Source organism: Lepidothrix coronata, unplaced genomic scaffold (genome assembly GCF_001604755.1).
Source record: "Lepidothrix coronata isolate B3197 unplaced genomic scaffold, Lepidothrix_coronata-1.0 Scaffold25, whole genome shotgun sequence".
Lineage (NCBI taxonomy): Eukaryota > Metazoa > Chordata > Aves > Passeriformes > Pipridae > Lepidothrix > Lepidothrix coronata.
In genome coordinates, this window is record NW_016690205.1 from 3446298 (window position 1) to 3462628 (window position 16331).

At 43.3% G+C, this 16331-nt stretch overlaps 1 protein-coding gene across 1 annotated transcript in view; it reads right to left on the reverse strand.

Moving 5' to 3' along the window:
• The window catches only part of CHST15 (carbohydrate (N-acetylgalactosamine 4-sulfate 6-O) sulfotransferase 15), a 47772-nt gene extending 32560 nt beyond the window's left edge, over positions 1-15212 (reverse strand). The window contains exon 1 of the mRNA XM_017809341.1: positions 15131-15212. The gene's annotated coding sequence lies outside the window, so the exon portion shown is untranslated. The remainder of the gene's footprint in view (positions 1-15130) is intronic.
• Positions 15213-16331: the final 1119 nt, after the last annotated feature.

Sequence of the window (16331 nt, forward strand, 5' to 3'; positions counted from 1 at the left end):
CAACATTTAGCCCAGCAAACTAGATGGTCTTTATTTGTGGGCAGAGGCAATCCCAGGCAAGTGCTCCAAGAGACTTTTTTTTTCCAATGGATATGTTAATTATTTAACTTCTGTTGTAGGGAGACTATCCCAAACTAACCTTCCACTCTCCCTCTGCTTAAACTGCAGCAGGGTCAAAATTCACTTTTTAGGGTCTTGCTGTGAGAAATTGAAAAAAAAAAATAAAATAAATTCCCAGTCTTGATGGAGGTCCCAGGTGGCACAAGTGCCTAATTCCTTCTATCACAAACTCCAAAGAAATTCAAATATCTTAATTTACTGATTTCCACTATTAGAGGAAAGAGGACATGTTACAGTCTTTCCCTAGCCTCTCAAAAATATCACGGCTCTTGATGCTATTTCCACAACATGGTGAATCATGATGGTAAAATCAGTAGGTGATCCCTACCTGAACATTTCTTGGGTGCTACACAGGGATGCCTGAGGCCAGGCAGCTCCTGAGATGGCCCAGAGAACACAGTTCTAAGGAGAAAGGGGGAACAACCATTCTCAAATGCTCTGCCCTGGCCAGAAACCTCTCACTCCAATCAAAAATCCTTGTGTAGCAGGGCACAACTCAAAACTGAACAGTGGGAGGTAAAATGAGGTCTTATTTTCAAACAGCAGTGCTTGTTGATATATTTGGTTCCAGACAAAGAGAGGAGGGCACAGAGTCGCTACAGGACATTGCAGCTGAAATCAGACCCAGTTCTGAGCTCAGGTTCCACTTCTTGAAATAAACCATTTACTGAAGCAATTCACAGAAGAAATCTGAAGTGACACCAATTCCATCAACTGCAGTTGGCAGCCAGATTTTCAAGAACAGATGCATGGCTGTTAATGACAACCAAAAAAACTTAGTTTCTAATGCAGAAAAGTGGAAGTAAGAGTGTTAACATTATAAAACTCTGCAGAGAACTGGAAGCATCTCCAGAATACAACCCACAAAATACTTTGTGAGGACTTATCACTCCAACTTTAGCGGAATTAACATGTCTAACCAAAAAAAAATCTTCAGCAAAATACCTCCCAAGTTTTGAAATGCATTTCCATCTGCTAAATTTCTCTGTTGCCAATAGTGTTTACCTTGAGTCAAAGACATGAATCTTTGATTTCATGAGATTAATGTAATAATTTGATTTAGGCTGTTAATGCATTCCAAGATCTCAGACACACAGGAGACTAAGATGGCATCAAGAGCATACAGATGCATTTGGAGGGTGGTTTCAATGTGATATAAACTAGAATTTCCTTAATATATGTCTGCAGCAGGGACTACACTGAAATCTTCCTAGAGTGTCTTAGGCTGCAAGAGATGGCTTCCAAGCTCATTTATTCTTTCAAAACACTTCTATATAATATAAATAATAATACTAAGGAAAGCTCCTAAAGCCCTATCAAATAAGTGACAACACAAGCATTCTAGGAAAGCAGTGCTCATTTCTCAAAAGTGACACGTAGCCGCTATAAAACAATGATAAATAAAATATGTATATTATAAGCAGATAACTGTAGAGAAATCAGCTGTATTTGTCAGCAGAAGAGCTCAGTCCAGATGATGCATCAAGCTGCAGCTCCAGAGTCAAGGCTCCTGTTAGTGCCTCAGATCCAGGGAAATGTGGAAAATGGGTCTGTACTGAGCTGTTCTACCAATAACAGTACTGAGTTCCAGGTGGTTTGTAGTGGTCACCAAAAGGAGCTGTATGATTTTGGGAATAAGGCACTGTAGATGCTGGCCCATGCTCAGTCTCCTTTAACACTTTCCACCCTCAATAACACTGTTAAGAAAACACAGCAGGTGCCACCAAAAGCCACATCAATCATTGTCTTCTGCAAAGATCACTCCACACCCAAAGCTAAGGACAGCAATATGCAACACAGTGCCAAGAAATGTGCCACATCTTCCATCAAAGCTTCAGGAATGTGACTCACCAGCAGTTTTGGACACTGCAACCCCTCCACCCTGCCTCATGTCTACAGCAGAGCTCCCACAAGAGCAACACTGCCCACACCCCATCAGCTCTGCTTGCCCTGGCTCCAGCAGGAACAGCTCCAACATCGAGTCAGCAGCCTTATCATGGAATCTTGTTACAGTTAGAAAAGATCTCCAAGATCCTCAGGTCCAACCATCAACCACTGCCACCTTCACCACTAAACCACAATCACCACCTCATCACTACCATCTGTATGTGAGAGCCCTCCTGAGTCTGGACAATGGGGCTGCCAGGCTGTTTTTTGGTTCAGTTTTTTATTCATGAAGTGCTCTGATGCTCTCCCCATGAAAAATAAGGGCAAAATAATTGTTCCATGAGCTCATCTCCTTGCTTATGCTTTCAAGGAGGGGTTGGCATCTCGAGTGTGATGAGCCCCTTCTGCGTCTCCGAAGTGGAACTTCAGGAGAGCAGGTCCTGATTTGCAGAGCTGGAGCAGAGCTCCAAACCAGAGTCAACAAGGGAAGGCACCCAGGGATCAGTTCTCTGGGCCTGAGGGAAAAAAAAATGAAAAGCCAGGTTGGATGGGGCTTGGAGCAACCTGGGATAGTGGAAGGTGTCCTTGCCCACGGCAGGGAGAGGAATGAGATGATCTTTGAAGTCCCTTCCAACCCAAAGTATTCTGTGATTCTATCATTCTACTACATGAATAACTGAGCCAATCCCGCTCCTTTTATAGCAGTTACTCCACCAGTATGTGGAGAAATTAGGCATTCTAGAACCCATCCATCCTTGTTGCATAAGAGAAATGATAAGTCTCACCACTGACTATTTGATTTAATTTACAATTTTCCTGCATGTTTAAATCCTGAAAAATGCCTTCAGCATCCAAATCATTTATAATCAAAGTGACTTCAGAAGTTCAGAATAATCTATAAACTCAGAAAAGCTCACAGTTCTTCTCATTAAGTGAAAAAATAAATTATAGGCAGATAACATACCTCAGTTTCTTTGTTGCCTGGCTCGGTGTTATAAATTACACTTTGATAATAGTAGTAAATCAGAATGAAACCTTAAAATTATATGGGTTTCCTTCCTTTACATATGAAAACTTGCATTTGAAGTTATTCTTACTTTTCCTCCTGAAGGTTACTTGTACAGGCTAAGCTACACCAGCAAAACAGAGCTGGAGCAGACAAAATGTATCCTCCAAACAAGAACATTGAAATACAACATATGTATTACTTCACTAATCTTCCTACACCTTCTGTCCAACCTGAAAACTAATTAAACGAGTAAATGCAGTAGTTTCATTGTACCAATTCATGTCATGCACAGGAGACTCGGAGGATGCCAGAATTCACTCAAATATACCTTGGAGTTTGGTTATAGTCCATGTGCATCAGACCTTTGGGGCATGGAGGGTGTGTAACTCCCAAAGGCAGATGTCAGAGTGCTTTTCAGAGGTGCTTCTCAATTTGTGGGTGACAAAATGACACAGTACTGTTACCTACACTACCATATACCAATTTAGATCTCCTAACTCACCATTCAGAATCCCATTACATGGGAACTGAGGGATTTTGAATGAAATTCAGTGTATTATACAAGATAGAAAGTCACAGGCAATGCAATTTCTAAATAAACCAAGGCAGGCAGCACAGAATCTGACTTTCCCCAAGTAACCATATTAACCTGAGTGAATTTCAGTTTTTTCATAAGCTCAACACGCAGAGAAAGTAAATTTTCCAAGCTTCCCAAGCTGCAGTCATGCTCCCCATCCCAGAGCTGTGCCAGAATCTGACTGCCCCACAGTGACAGTGAGCACTTTTTGGGGCCAAAGCTGGCAGATGGCACCTTCAGGAGCGATGGTGCAAAACCCGCAGTGAAGAAATGAAACCCTCAGTAACATAAATGGTTTCATATGAGGTGCTAAAACACTAATTCGCCGCATTTAGAAGCCAACACCTTTTTTATTAGTTAAGGAGTGTTTTGCTGACCTTTATTTTTGCTCAAGCACAGAAGAAAACAGGAGGGTGAGAGTGTGTCATATACTCTGCCTCCAGCTAGTGAGTGCCATGTTAAAGTACATTTTTCACCTCAAATGAAAAATGAAGGCAGGTAGCCTTTCAGCACAGCTGCTCCTGAGGACTCAAACGGAAAATAATTTGGAGAGCAACCCTCACATAATTCACTCAGAACAATGGATTTATGTCCTCCAACCTGCATGAGATCCACAGAGTGAGTATGACTCCATCCCAAACTGAAACCTGAGGGAGAGGACACATTTAAATGTAAAAACAAACTACAGTACTGCCACTGGGGGAGGGGGAAGGGGGAAGAAAAAACAAAACAAAACAAAACAAACAAACAAAAACCCAAAGAAACGAACAAAAAAAAACCAAACCAAACCAAACCAAAAAAAAAAAAAAAAAAAAAAAAAAAAAAAAAAAAAACACCACTACCAAACCACTGATCATTACTCTTCAGGAAATCACTCAATCTTCAGCCTTTCTGCTTCAAGTCCAGAAAATTAAATTTCCCCTTTCTAATGGTGCTGCCTTTGAGTACAGGCCAAAAAAATAAATAAGCACAAGGCTTCTGTGATCATGGAGCAGGATGAGGGTCTGCACCTGTCAATTTGGCACCTCGGGTAATGGGAGGAAAAATGCACCATGGAACACCAGGACCCAGATGAGGAGCCCTTTTCTCACTCTCACTGGTGAGCAATTGGTCATCTCATCCTGCTGCCTGACACTGGTCATGCTCCTTGGGGTTGGGACAAACAGCTTTGCATTGGGTGCCAAGTGATGCTTTTCCACTTTGGAGATATATCCTCATCTGTCCATCTTCCACTTTCCTTTGAAGCCTTTAAACCCTGAAGATGAGCTGCATCATTCTGTAAGTGGATGCTGCTCTCTGATTCCAGTATTCCTTTCCCTCTCTACACATGCTTCCACCTTGCTTTCAGTTCTGCATGACTTTAAAACTCCTCTCACTGCTTTTACCTTGGTTCAAGATGAATTATCTGTATAAGCCATTAAAGTGCCTTTAATGACAGAACAGTTCATAACAATAAAACTGTCCTTTCCATAAAATGTACTGTCCCTCTTTGGAAAATGGAGTAAGCCTATTAATTATTTTCTTAAAGACTGAATCTCAAAATGGCACTGCTGACATTTAAGGCTCATAAAAAATACAAATCTGTCTGATCTGTGAGAAATGAGTTTATACGATATATTTTAAGATGAAAATATTTATCAAGGAAGACAGTTGCCAATTAGGAACACAAACAGTAACAAAGCCACTTACAGCAAGTTGCCATTTTTGGTTTTTTAATCTTTTCCATGCCAAGAGCATGTTTCTCCCCAGCATAGTGGTGCACAAAATAAGTGACATCTGGTGGCTTTATGCTGTAATAGAATAAGGCACCTCATTTCAATGCTGTTAACTAATTCAATTTTTAAGTTTACTGCTTCTCAGCAAAGCTTTTTAGATGTTTTATTTACTTATTTTCACACAGATACTTCTGACACCCCTGGGCATCATAGGCCCTCTGCATGGTGACAACTGCTGTTATCTAATTCAAGCAGGATCTTCATATTCAAAAACAAGACTCCAAAAAGGAATTAGGAAGGGATAAGAGAAGAGCACAAAGATTTAGCTGGGCATCACCAGTGAGAATCAAATAGAGCCAGTCTGTAAGAAAAGGCTGTACAGAATTTTGCAAAAGAAAACCTTCACATACTCCAAGAATTCACACGCTCAAAGCAATTAATATCAACTCGGGTCTCTCTGGATTGTTTCTCATTAGATTTTAATTAAACACAAAAGAAACAGCTGCAGTTTTCATTCTGAGTTTAGCAGCAAGCTGGTGACTAAAACTTTTACAAATTTGAAACGACCTTTTCACTTTTTACACCTTATTGATCCTCAGCAATGGCCACACCTAATCCAGCCAACCCTCCTGCACCTAAACCTGCACTCCAGACATAAAGCAATTACAACTCCCCTTCAAACTCCTGCAGCCAGAAATACACTTTTCTTTTAGGAAGCTATAAGACTCTCTTGGATAATTAATAAACACACTGTCAGTCAGCTACAGTTAAAATTACAAAATTGCTGGCACTGCAATTTCAAGGCTTGTAACACCAATTTCTGCAGTAATAAGTAGTTATGGGGGGAAAAAAAAAATCTGTAAGCACTATTTAACAGAAATGAGATGAAATATAAACAGACTCTAAATATTTATCAGCAGAGGAAGTTCAAAAATATCCCAGCCAAAACGAAGCGGATGGCAGGCTAAATCCAGCCCATTGAGGGTTCCTCGAAGGATGTGCAGGGAGGAACTTCATTTTCAGCTTGACATCGCTAAATCAAATTAATTCCTTCCTCCTATTCAACTGCTGCATAAAAATCCTTGATGCCAAAGGGACAAAGCTAAAAATGTCCCTAAACCCATGGCTGGGTGCTGCACTCGATGCAAAAGGTTGCCCAAACCCCGTCCACGCCCTGCAGCAACGCAATACTTTAAATAAAGAGTTGGACTTCGGGGCTTTCCATCACTTTTAAGGCCTAAATATCCTTACCAGGAATGTCCACCTGCACGGTTGGCTTCCCTTAGCACTGAAATGGGGCTGCACATCTGCAGTATCTCCATAAAAGGGGACCTCAGGGATAACACAGCTACTGATAGATGATTTCAAAGAGAAATATTATTTCCTCTTCACATTCCCTCATCCCCACCAGACATTACCCTCACCTTACGACCTCCTGGCTGAGCTAAATAACACATGCACAGAAAAACACAGCTGACTGACTTCAGCTCCAGCCACTCATCACGAGGAAAACTTCTTAAGATTCCATTTCAATTTATTTTTTGAAATCCCGGCATGCTGAAGTCAGCAGGAAGACATTTCATTGACTTTAATGAAGCCAGAGGTTCATCCTGAGAACTGCCATTTGGAATGAAAACAGCATTTATATTATCTCATTTGAAACCTTCCAATTCTTTTGTTAAATGCAACTTAATGATATTTGCTATTTCGGAATTATTTGCTACCTTTGAAAACACAGAAAGAAGGTTATTAAGGTACTGCAGTGGAAAATGTTTAGTGATTATGGATAGGATATTCTTGTTTCTGGGACAGGCAAGTATTTTTGACACATAAATATTCATTGTCATAAAAGTTTGTGTTCATTTTGTCATTATGAAAAGCCTTAAAATTTAGGAATTGTAATAGTGAAGCAAAAATCGCTGTTGATATTTACATGTTTATCTGCATTTTCACAGTACATTTTAGTGTTTGGGGTTTTTTTTCATTTATTATACAATGTACTAGCACAGCAAGACAAAAACCTGGAATGCTGGATAGATAACTACACCCACTTAATGGGTACCATTAAAAGAAAACGCTATCAAAACACAGCAGAGGCTTTTTATGCATTCCCCTGTATTACACCAAAATGAGTTATTGCAACATTCCAAATCCGATACCAAACCTCAGGAATGCTCAGTTTTCAAAGCTGGATGCAGAAATGAGCAGCAGGTGATTAGAAGCCATCTCAGAGTTAGTGACTTAACCTGAAAGCTACTCCCTGTCAAGCTCTGGAGTGTCACAGCCAAGAACTGCTCACGTTTTCCAGCCCCACCACTGCAGCCACACACTTGGGAGAGCAGAGGGCTCTGGATTTCTCCCAAACAACTGAAAAACATTTTGAGTGTTCCTAATTTGGAGCAGGCAGGTTCTGGCTCCCTCACACCAGTGAAACCAAGAGCTGAATTATTCTTGATTTACCCTAATGCAAGATGAATCCATGTGGGATTTCCATGGATACCAATATCTATTCCATTTTACTATGCTGTGTATTTTTAATTTTGCTGATCTCCTTAGCAATGTTCAAAAATCCACTCTGAAAGGTTAAAAACTTCAGTATTTAAAATCAACTGATGTTAAACATATTATTTCCTCTTTCCTCAGTGAGAGGATGAGCTTAGGTTCCTCTCTTCCCTTCTGTTCACCTCTCACATCTCATTTCTTGTTGAAACTGTTTTAAAGATGGTATAAATAGCTTTGCAAAGTAATTCTAATATGAAATGTCAAGTGTAATAGTGGTTTCATTCTGATTTATCCTTGTCTGATCCTCAGGCAAGTTAATTCTCAACCTGAGAAACTGTTTTCAGAGCTTCATAATTTATGAAACTTTTCATCTGAATTATTTACTTTATGAATGGCTCTGATGAGTTGCTCAGGGTGTAAAGCTGTAGCACTCAATGCTGACGGGCTCAAGAACATGGGGTTTTCTCTTTAAATTAAGGGCCCATCGTTACATCTCACGCTGTAATTTCTATGTTCAGTCTTTAATGCACAGCAGTGGTTTTATCTGATTTTTTATCGCTTGCAATAGATGCAGTTACAACCCAGATGCCACGGTGTTCTCCCAGCCCAGAGCTCCAGGGAAACACAAACAAAGCAGAGAATCCCTGATCCTGGGGCACAGCCTCACAGTGGGAACCAATATTCCTTCAGGCCGCTGAAAACTGGTGCCAGCTCTGCGTGGGATCAAAACCTGATCACGGAATCACAGAGCCACTGAGGTTGGAAAAAACCTCTGAAATCATCAGATCCCATCTGTGACCAACCTCCACCTTGTCACCAACCCAGAGCACCGAGTGACACACCCAGTCGTTCCTTGAACACCACCATGATCATGACTCCACCACCTCCCAGGGCAGCCCCTTCCAATGCCTGATCACCCTTCCCATGAAGAAATTCCTCCTGATGTCCAACCTGAACCTCCTCTGGCACAGCTTGGGGCCGTTTCCTCTTGTTCTGTGGGAGAGGAGACAGATTCCCACCTTGGTACAACCAGGTGTTGTATCCATCACCTTGCTGACGGACACATTCAACCTGCTCCTCTTCCACTTCAGCAGCAGCATCCAAAATCCACTGCAGAAATGGCCCCAGGAAGTTTTCTCAGGCTTCAGCAATCAAGCCAGAAGGACGAGCTGTCTACAAATGAACTAAATGGTGATGGGAGACAAGAAGAGGAGCACGATCACCAGCCTAACACAGTAAAACAATCTGTGAAAAGCTGAACTTTCAGAGTTCCTGGAGATTCTTAGAAATCTGAGATTCGTTATCCCCTTCACTTACTTAACATTATCTATTTAACATTATCTAATACCTTCATAACTCAGTCATAAGAAAAATTACAACTAAAAAGTAGCCAAAATCAAAGAGGCCTGGAAGGAATATTAGATAAGGCATTTGACAGACTTGCAATGAAGTGTTGGTTTTAAGACCTGCTAAAGACTTTTCAGGAGATGGAGCTCCCCTGTGAGGAGCTGGCCCTGCAGGCAAACCCATCTCATTACATGATATTCTCCTGATAAACTATTAAACCGTCCTCCTCCATCTCCTGCTATTTCTAGATTTACACAGATAAATCTCCTGGCTGCACCAGACAAAGAGTCCTTCTTCTTCTTTGGATTAATAAATTCTGGCTCTTATGGACCATTATATCCTTGCTTAGGCACACCAAGGTTAACATGGGCTTTTACATTTTCTTCAAATTATGGGCAAAACCATCCAGAATCCTGATTTCCATTCCCTTTCTCCAGAAGTATTTCCTGTTTCTTGGTATGTCACTACAAATTTGGTGCCAGTTCTAAAACACTTTCATTAAGTGCTTTCTTCTCCACACTGTTCCAAGACCTGAATTTCAACTGGGTATGTGGAGCACGTAAGGACATTCTCATCTTCAAACACCTGAAATCATCCAATATTACAAACTCACCTCCAATGTCCTGCCCACCTTCAGAGCACTCTTTCAACACTACAATCACCAGGCTTCTTCCACCTCCAAAGCAGAAAATGTAGATAAATCTTTTTTAATTTTTCTATCTTTCTTACAGAGGTTTTCATTTTTCAAAGCAGTCTTACCTTGTTTTCTCTGCATGACTTTGAACCTCACATTTTATCTTTGCTCTTGTTTGATCTCAGTTCTTCCCACTTTAAACTCACCTGTAACTCAATGACTGCCATTGTTTGAAAGAAATGTCCTTCCCTATATGCCATGCAATCCTGAGAAGTTACCAATCTAACTTAAACTTGTCAGATTTAAGCCAAGCACCAATACATGCCAAAAAATTAATAATACAAAAGTCTTTTTCAATCTCACCAGGTTTTCTAATTTTATGGTAAGATAGCAGGGTACATTCACCCACACTGAACATCAAGGTTTTTTCCAGGAAAATATATCTCCTTGTGAAACATATTTTTTCCTACTGGAAGGCGTGAAGCAAATAAAAAAATTCAGTCCTAGTATTTTGCTATTTAGGGACAGATCTGCACCTTGTAAAGTGTACAGTGTATGACCTACCTTAGATACAGAGCTGGCATTGAAAAAACACATTATTTATAAAATGATGTACATATTTGATGAGTCCAAACAATGGCATATTAAGTTTTAGAATAAAAAGTGTGTATTTAGTACTGCTTGGTATATATACCACTCCATCACCCTGTTTCTCCACAGAGCTGTGTTCATTTCCAAGGAAACCTGTAACTCAAAAGGCAGCCACCTTGGGAGCCACGTGCCTCCCACCATCCCTGACACTTCAGGGGCTTTCTGCAAACCAAGGGGGAGAAGGTTCACTGCACCAGGAGCGCCAAAAATGCTTCTGGAGCTTATGTGTACTGCCTCACTTCTGGCAAGTTCATAAGGAAGTCAGCAGTCACTTCTGAGATGTGGAAAACAAGGGTTTCAGCCAGTTCAAACTATTGTGGGAATTCTAAGAAGCTGGATCAAGGAATGAGAAGAAGCAAGGCAATGTGTTGGGGGTGGAGAGTCCAGGCAGGAGAGTTGCTCCAGTCCAAAGATGATCAGAGGCATGGAGCATCAATCCCATGAGGAAAGGCTGAGAGAGTTGGGGTTGCTCAGCCTGAAGAAGAGAAAGTTCTGGGGAGACCTGAGAGCCCCTTCCAGTGCATAAAGGGGCTCCAAGAGAGCTGGAGAGGGACTTTAGACAAGAGCCTGGAGTGACAGGACAAGGGGGAATGGCTTCACACTGACAGAGGGCAGGGTTAGATGGGATATTGGGAAGAAATTCTTCCCTGTGAGAATGGTGAGACATTGGCACAGGTTATCCAGAAAAGCTGTGGCTGCCTCATCCCTGGAAGTGTTTAAGTCCTGGCTGGATGGGGCTTGAAGTAACCTGGACTAGTTGAAAATGTCCCTGGCCATGACTAGGGGGTGGAACTAGTAATTGTCTAAGGTTTCTTTCCAACCCAAACCATTCTGTGATTATCTCACAACCTCTGGTGTGCTGCCACCAGAGGACAGAGGTAGAGCATTGGGACAGAGTGAGCTGTGGACTACTCATTCCTCCTCACATTCACCAACACATCAGGTCTTCCATCCCCACCACAGCTGCCTTGTCATTGCCATCAACCACCAGCACCCAACAGGACAATATTTTTCCCTCTGTTTCTCCTCACAAGGTGTCATGGACATCACCTGGTTATCTCTTCTCAGCGGACGCCACGCTCCTTAAAACTAATGCTTACAAGCCACGTTCAGCTGCTGCTTGAAACCAGGTGTAACAAAAATTAATAAATATTCCACGGAAAAGCTACATTAACTGCTTGCCCCTCAAGTGCTGTTTAGTGGCATGTCAGGCACAGCTGTGTAATCAAAGGATTACAGAGCTCCCATTGCTCCGTGCCTGCCGCACTCCACCTCCTCGGGAGCTTTCCTGTCTCCCTCGCATGTAAAACCCAAATCCAGGAACCAGGACAGAATTGTAATCATGTCTTCAAGCCCAGGAAACACAAATGAAACAGCCAGTGTGACTCTACAACACGTTTTCTGTGAGATACATGGGCAGCCACACATGTTTTTAAGAGATAGGTGGACAGTGCTAGAGATAATCAGTTCATTTTAGTGAAATTGCAGTGTGAGTGGAGAGATGGGTGTTGTTCAAGCTGCTTTGGGATAAGGACTTGCAGAAGCTTACAGATCCCTTCCCCTCTCCTGAATAGCTGTATTTAGACTCCAGATCTGGCACCACACTTGGTCAGTAAGAAAAACAGGGCACTTCACGAAAAAAGATGAATAAATAAGACATACTAATTTAAGGGGGAAAGCAGTGAAAAAAAAAAAAACAAACGCTATCTTATTGGAAATCTACCTTGTTTTTCCACAGCGCTTTGGATTCTTCCCGCTGAGCAGCATAACTCCAGTCAAGGAGTATGGTGGGAATTTAGAATTACCCCTCACTGTGCAAGGTATGGAGGGAAACAGGAGGGTTAGGAGAGGAATGGAAGCCTGAAGACAGTGATTAAAGAGTCCAGTTTAAACCAGGGTGCAGCTTCTGCAGCTCTCTAAGATGCTTGGAACAGAGTGTTCTACAGCAAGTATCCAGAGTAGCAGTGAATGTTCAAACAGCACATTTCCTTGGAGTTCCTGATTGTGGAATATACAGTAACTGTAAGAGTAATTAGGAGGGAGAAGGAGTATATTGGCACCTGCTTGTCTCATGGCTTTCTTCACCCTAGTGATGTATCTGTGCTGAAAGAGAAACGTGGATGGGCGCTCTAACTTCCTAAAACAATCTGTTATTTAGGTGAGATCAGACCACTGCTGGCTCATCTCTGGAGAAAGTACATCAGCACGTAATGGTAACACGATGCTGAGTTACAGCTCCCAAAGATTTTGCTCCATGGACCTTTGAGGAAGCACTCAGAGTAGGAAAAGTAGTTAATAATAAGAAAGATTCCCTTCCTAGTCAGCAGAGGAATCTGGTAACAGATCCTTCTTGGTGAAGGGATTGCAGTATCACACCTAACAATGGCTCATGATCATGGCAGAGTTTGCTGTCACCCCCCAAACAACTTGATCTTCAATATACACAGATACTTTGAGAGATTCTTTAGTATTAGACCACAGTCCATCTTTAAAAACATTTTCAGTAACACAGAAACCTCCTGGGCTACCAACATAAGCTTTGCCCACTGAAACTCCCCATTCTTACAGAGCTCCTGACACAGGCTGCTTAAAATAATGTTAAAATATAATATAAGCAGTATCTTATTTGCATCTCTATGATTATGCCTACATAATCCTGTCCTTGCTAATGCTGCTAGTGGATTACATACCCTCATCCTTCCACTTAAACCACATGAAATAATTCAAATATGAGGGTCTGCTTCAACCTTCTTATTCCTACGATTTCCAGGTACCTACTTTTAGTTTAGCAACAAAGATAAAATCCATTACTCTCTTCCACTGCATTAGTGGAATTAAGTGTTTTGCCATGTAAATCTCCACTGTATCATAATGTTCCTGTTACAAACCACCAAATAAAACACTCTGAATTTGAGATTAGCCCTCCTATTACAAAATCTGAACCATAAAACTGTTTTGTTATTGATCTCAGAACTGCACAGTGATTGCACTCAGACACAGGATCTAAGTGCTGTTAAAAAAAAAAAAAAAAAAAAGGAAAGAAAGAAGGTAGTTTCACTACTAAATCTTCATACAAGTAGTTTCCTCTTTTCTGCATTCAAATTGATTTTCTTTCTTTTGGCATGTGAAGAACCAGATGAATCCCTTGACTCAATGCCCAAGAGTGAAATGGCACCAGCAGCAGCAGAGAAGCTCTCAGGGCAAGAGACATGTGACAACATTTTAATCACTGACAAAAAAAAGGCTTCAAGACAACTATTGCACTAGTGTTTACTGTTTAGAAGTGATATTTACTATTTATAAGTGAGTGTATATATATATGTGCCTGTGTATAAAACACATATATCAATGTATGTAAACAGCATAGATATAAATATATATGTAGAATTCATATAAATATTGAAACCTTTTATTGATGGAAATTTCCCTTTTTGCCAGAGATCAAGTACTCCCCAGTTAGTATCAAGTGCAGTGCTGTTCAATCAGGTGTTTGTTTATCCAAATGAGTGCATACGATTTTCAGTTAAACCTTAAAAATATTTACTCTGTGAACAGTTCCAGCAAACTTTGAGATTTAATCTGCGAGATTTAATCTGTGATGTGCTCAGCTGGCTGCTCTACTTCTTTTAGTCACAAAATATAAAAGGCACGTGTTTTTTCTACAGGAGATGATGGTGATGGTTTTTTTGGGCTGGCTAACAATTCAAGAAGTGAAAGCATTCTGATGTCGTATGCAAGGAAGTCAATGTGTTGGGAACTTCAGGTCACAGAATGATATAATAAACAAAACTTAAAAAGAATCCATATCTGAAAGTTTGCTAGGTGTTTAGATGCACCATCCAAGCCATACTATCATTCATCCTATTAACCTACAAATCTGGCTGTGTCTAAGAAAGCCAAATGACTGCAGAGTACAGCTGTAGTATTACAATGAAGCAGCACAAGGGGAAAAAAAGAAGAAAAAAAAGATCATGTATTACACCGCCGAAGTTCAGCTGGTGAATTGTTGCTTAACAGACTCTGACCATAATAACCCGTCACTGAACCTTGCCTGCATTCTCAGCAGCTATGAAGCTATTTTTAACAGCCACCAGCTCGCATTTAAGAAATACCCCTCTTCACCTAAAATTATGCATCAGTGAAAGGCAACATCCATCCACGGCTCGACTCTAGGTAGGATGCGCTGCCGGAATTGAATGGGTCTTTCAGAAAAGCCCCTTTACAAGTGTCTTCTCTCCCAAACCCCCCAAACCCCGCGCCATCAGCGGCCGCAGGGACCTGCCCAGCGCGGGCAGCCCGGCGGGGTGACACCATCTGCGGCACCTTTGTCACCGCTCTGTCCCCCGGGACCCTGCTCCGGGGCGCGTTCCCACGCCGTGCACCCCCATCCCGCAGCACCGGGGGATGCTGCTCCCGGGCAGCGCCCCGAGGCGCCCCAGCCCGCTGAGAACAGGGACACTCGTGTGTCCCCCAGGCTTCATCCCGGGGGCACCTCCGCGCCCGCGGAGCCGGAGGCAGCGGCGGGACCCCCGTGCCCGCGGGGCTCCGCTCCCGGCGCTGCCTGCCCAACTTCCCGCAAAGTCCCGCCGCCTCCAAACTTGGGGAGCCGCGGCCTGGGGAGCACCCCTTCCATTTCCCTTCCTTTCTCTTCCCGCAGCGCCCATCCCCGCGATTCCCGGCGCACCCACCTCCGCCGGCTCGGCTCGGCTCCGCTCTGCCCCGCGCCCGCCGCCTCCACCGGCTCTGCCCTGCGGGAGGGGGGCGGAGGACAAGGAGGAGGAGGAGGAGGAGGAGGGAGGGAGGAGGAGGAAGGGGGAGGGAGGGAGCAGCCCCGCCGCTCCCCGGCCGCGCTGCGCAGCCCGGGAGGCGGAGTGCTGCCGCTCGGCTCTGCCCCGCGGCTCCGCGGGGCGGGGGGTCCCCGGAGGTGCCCCCGGCGATGGCGGGGAGAGAGGGGCACGGCCAGAGCCGTCCTGCCGCGGAGGAAGCGGCGGGGAGCCCCCCCGGGGCGGGCGGGGCGGGATGCGGGGGTTCCCCCGGGCATCGCTCCCGCGGCATCCCGGTCCTCCAGCACCGCCGCAACAGCGCCGGGTGGGATGGCTTGAGAGCCTTGGGAAGGAGACGGACCTCTCGTGATCCATCCAGAAGGAATTCAGGCTGTCCCGAGCGAATGGCGTGTAGGTGGCACCGGCATCCCAAATCCGGGTGTGCAGGCAGAGGTCAGCCCGAGGAGACTGGGCTCAGATGCTGCCAGGACTCCGTGGCTGGAGCGAGTCAGACCTTCCTGCTGCACACCTTCCAGACCATCTACTGCCTGGGCCAGCCTTGAAAAGGCAACAGCACAGACATGGGCTAAGAAGCCGAAATCTTTTACTCGGCGAATGCAAGGCTCATTCTCAAACAAGAGGATCATACCACATATTAATAAATATATACATATAAATTGAGTATATGTATAAACTGTTAAAGTGACAGAGGGCAGGTGGAGATTAAATATTGGAAAGAAATTCTTGGCTGTGAGGGTGGTGAGGCCCTGGTACAGGTTGCCCAGAGAAGCTGTGGCTGCCCCATCCCTGGAAGTGTCCAAGGCCAGGTTGGACGGGGCTTGGAGCAACCTGGGCTCGTGGAAGGTGTCCCTGCCCATGGCAAAGAGCTAGAACAAGATGGTCTTTAAGGTCCCCTCCAGTCAAAACTGTTGTATGATCCTATGATGATAAATGTAGATTTAAATGTGTCATCTGTTTATTAAGTCATCCATGTGATATGTGCACATCCCTTCTGTGACAGAGCACATACCATTTCACAAAAAGGTTTAATGCACTGCTTGCAAAGCCAATGGTATCGGAAGAAGGAAAATCCTTCATATTTCCCTTCTAACACTAACTGTTAGGC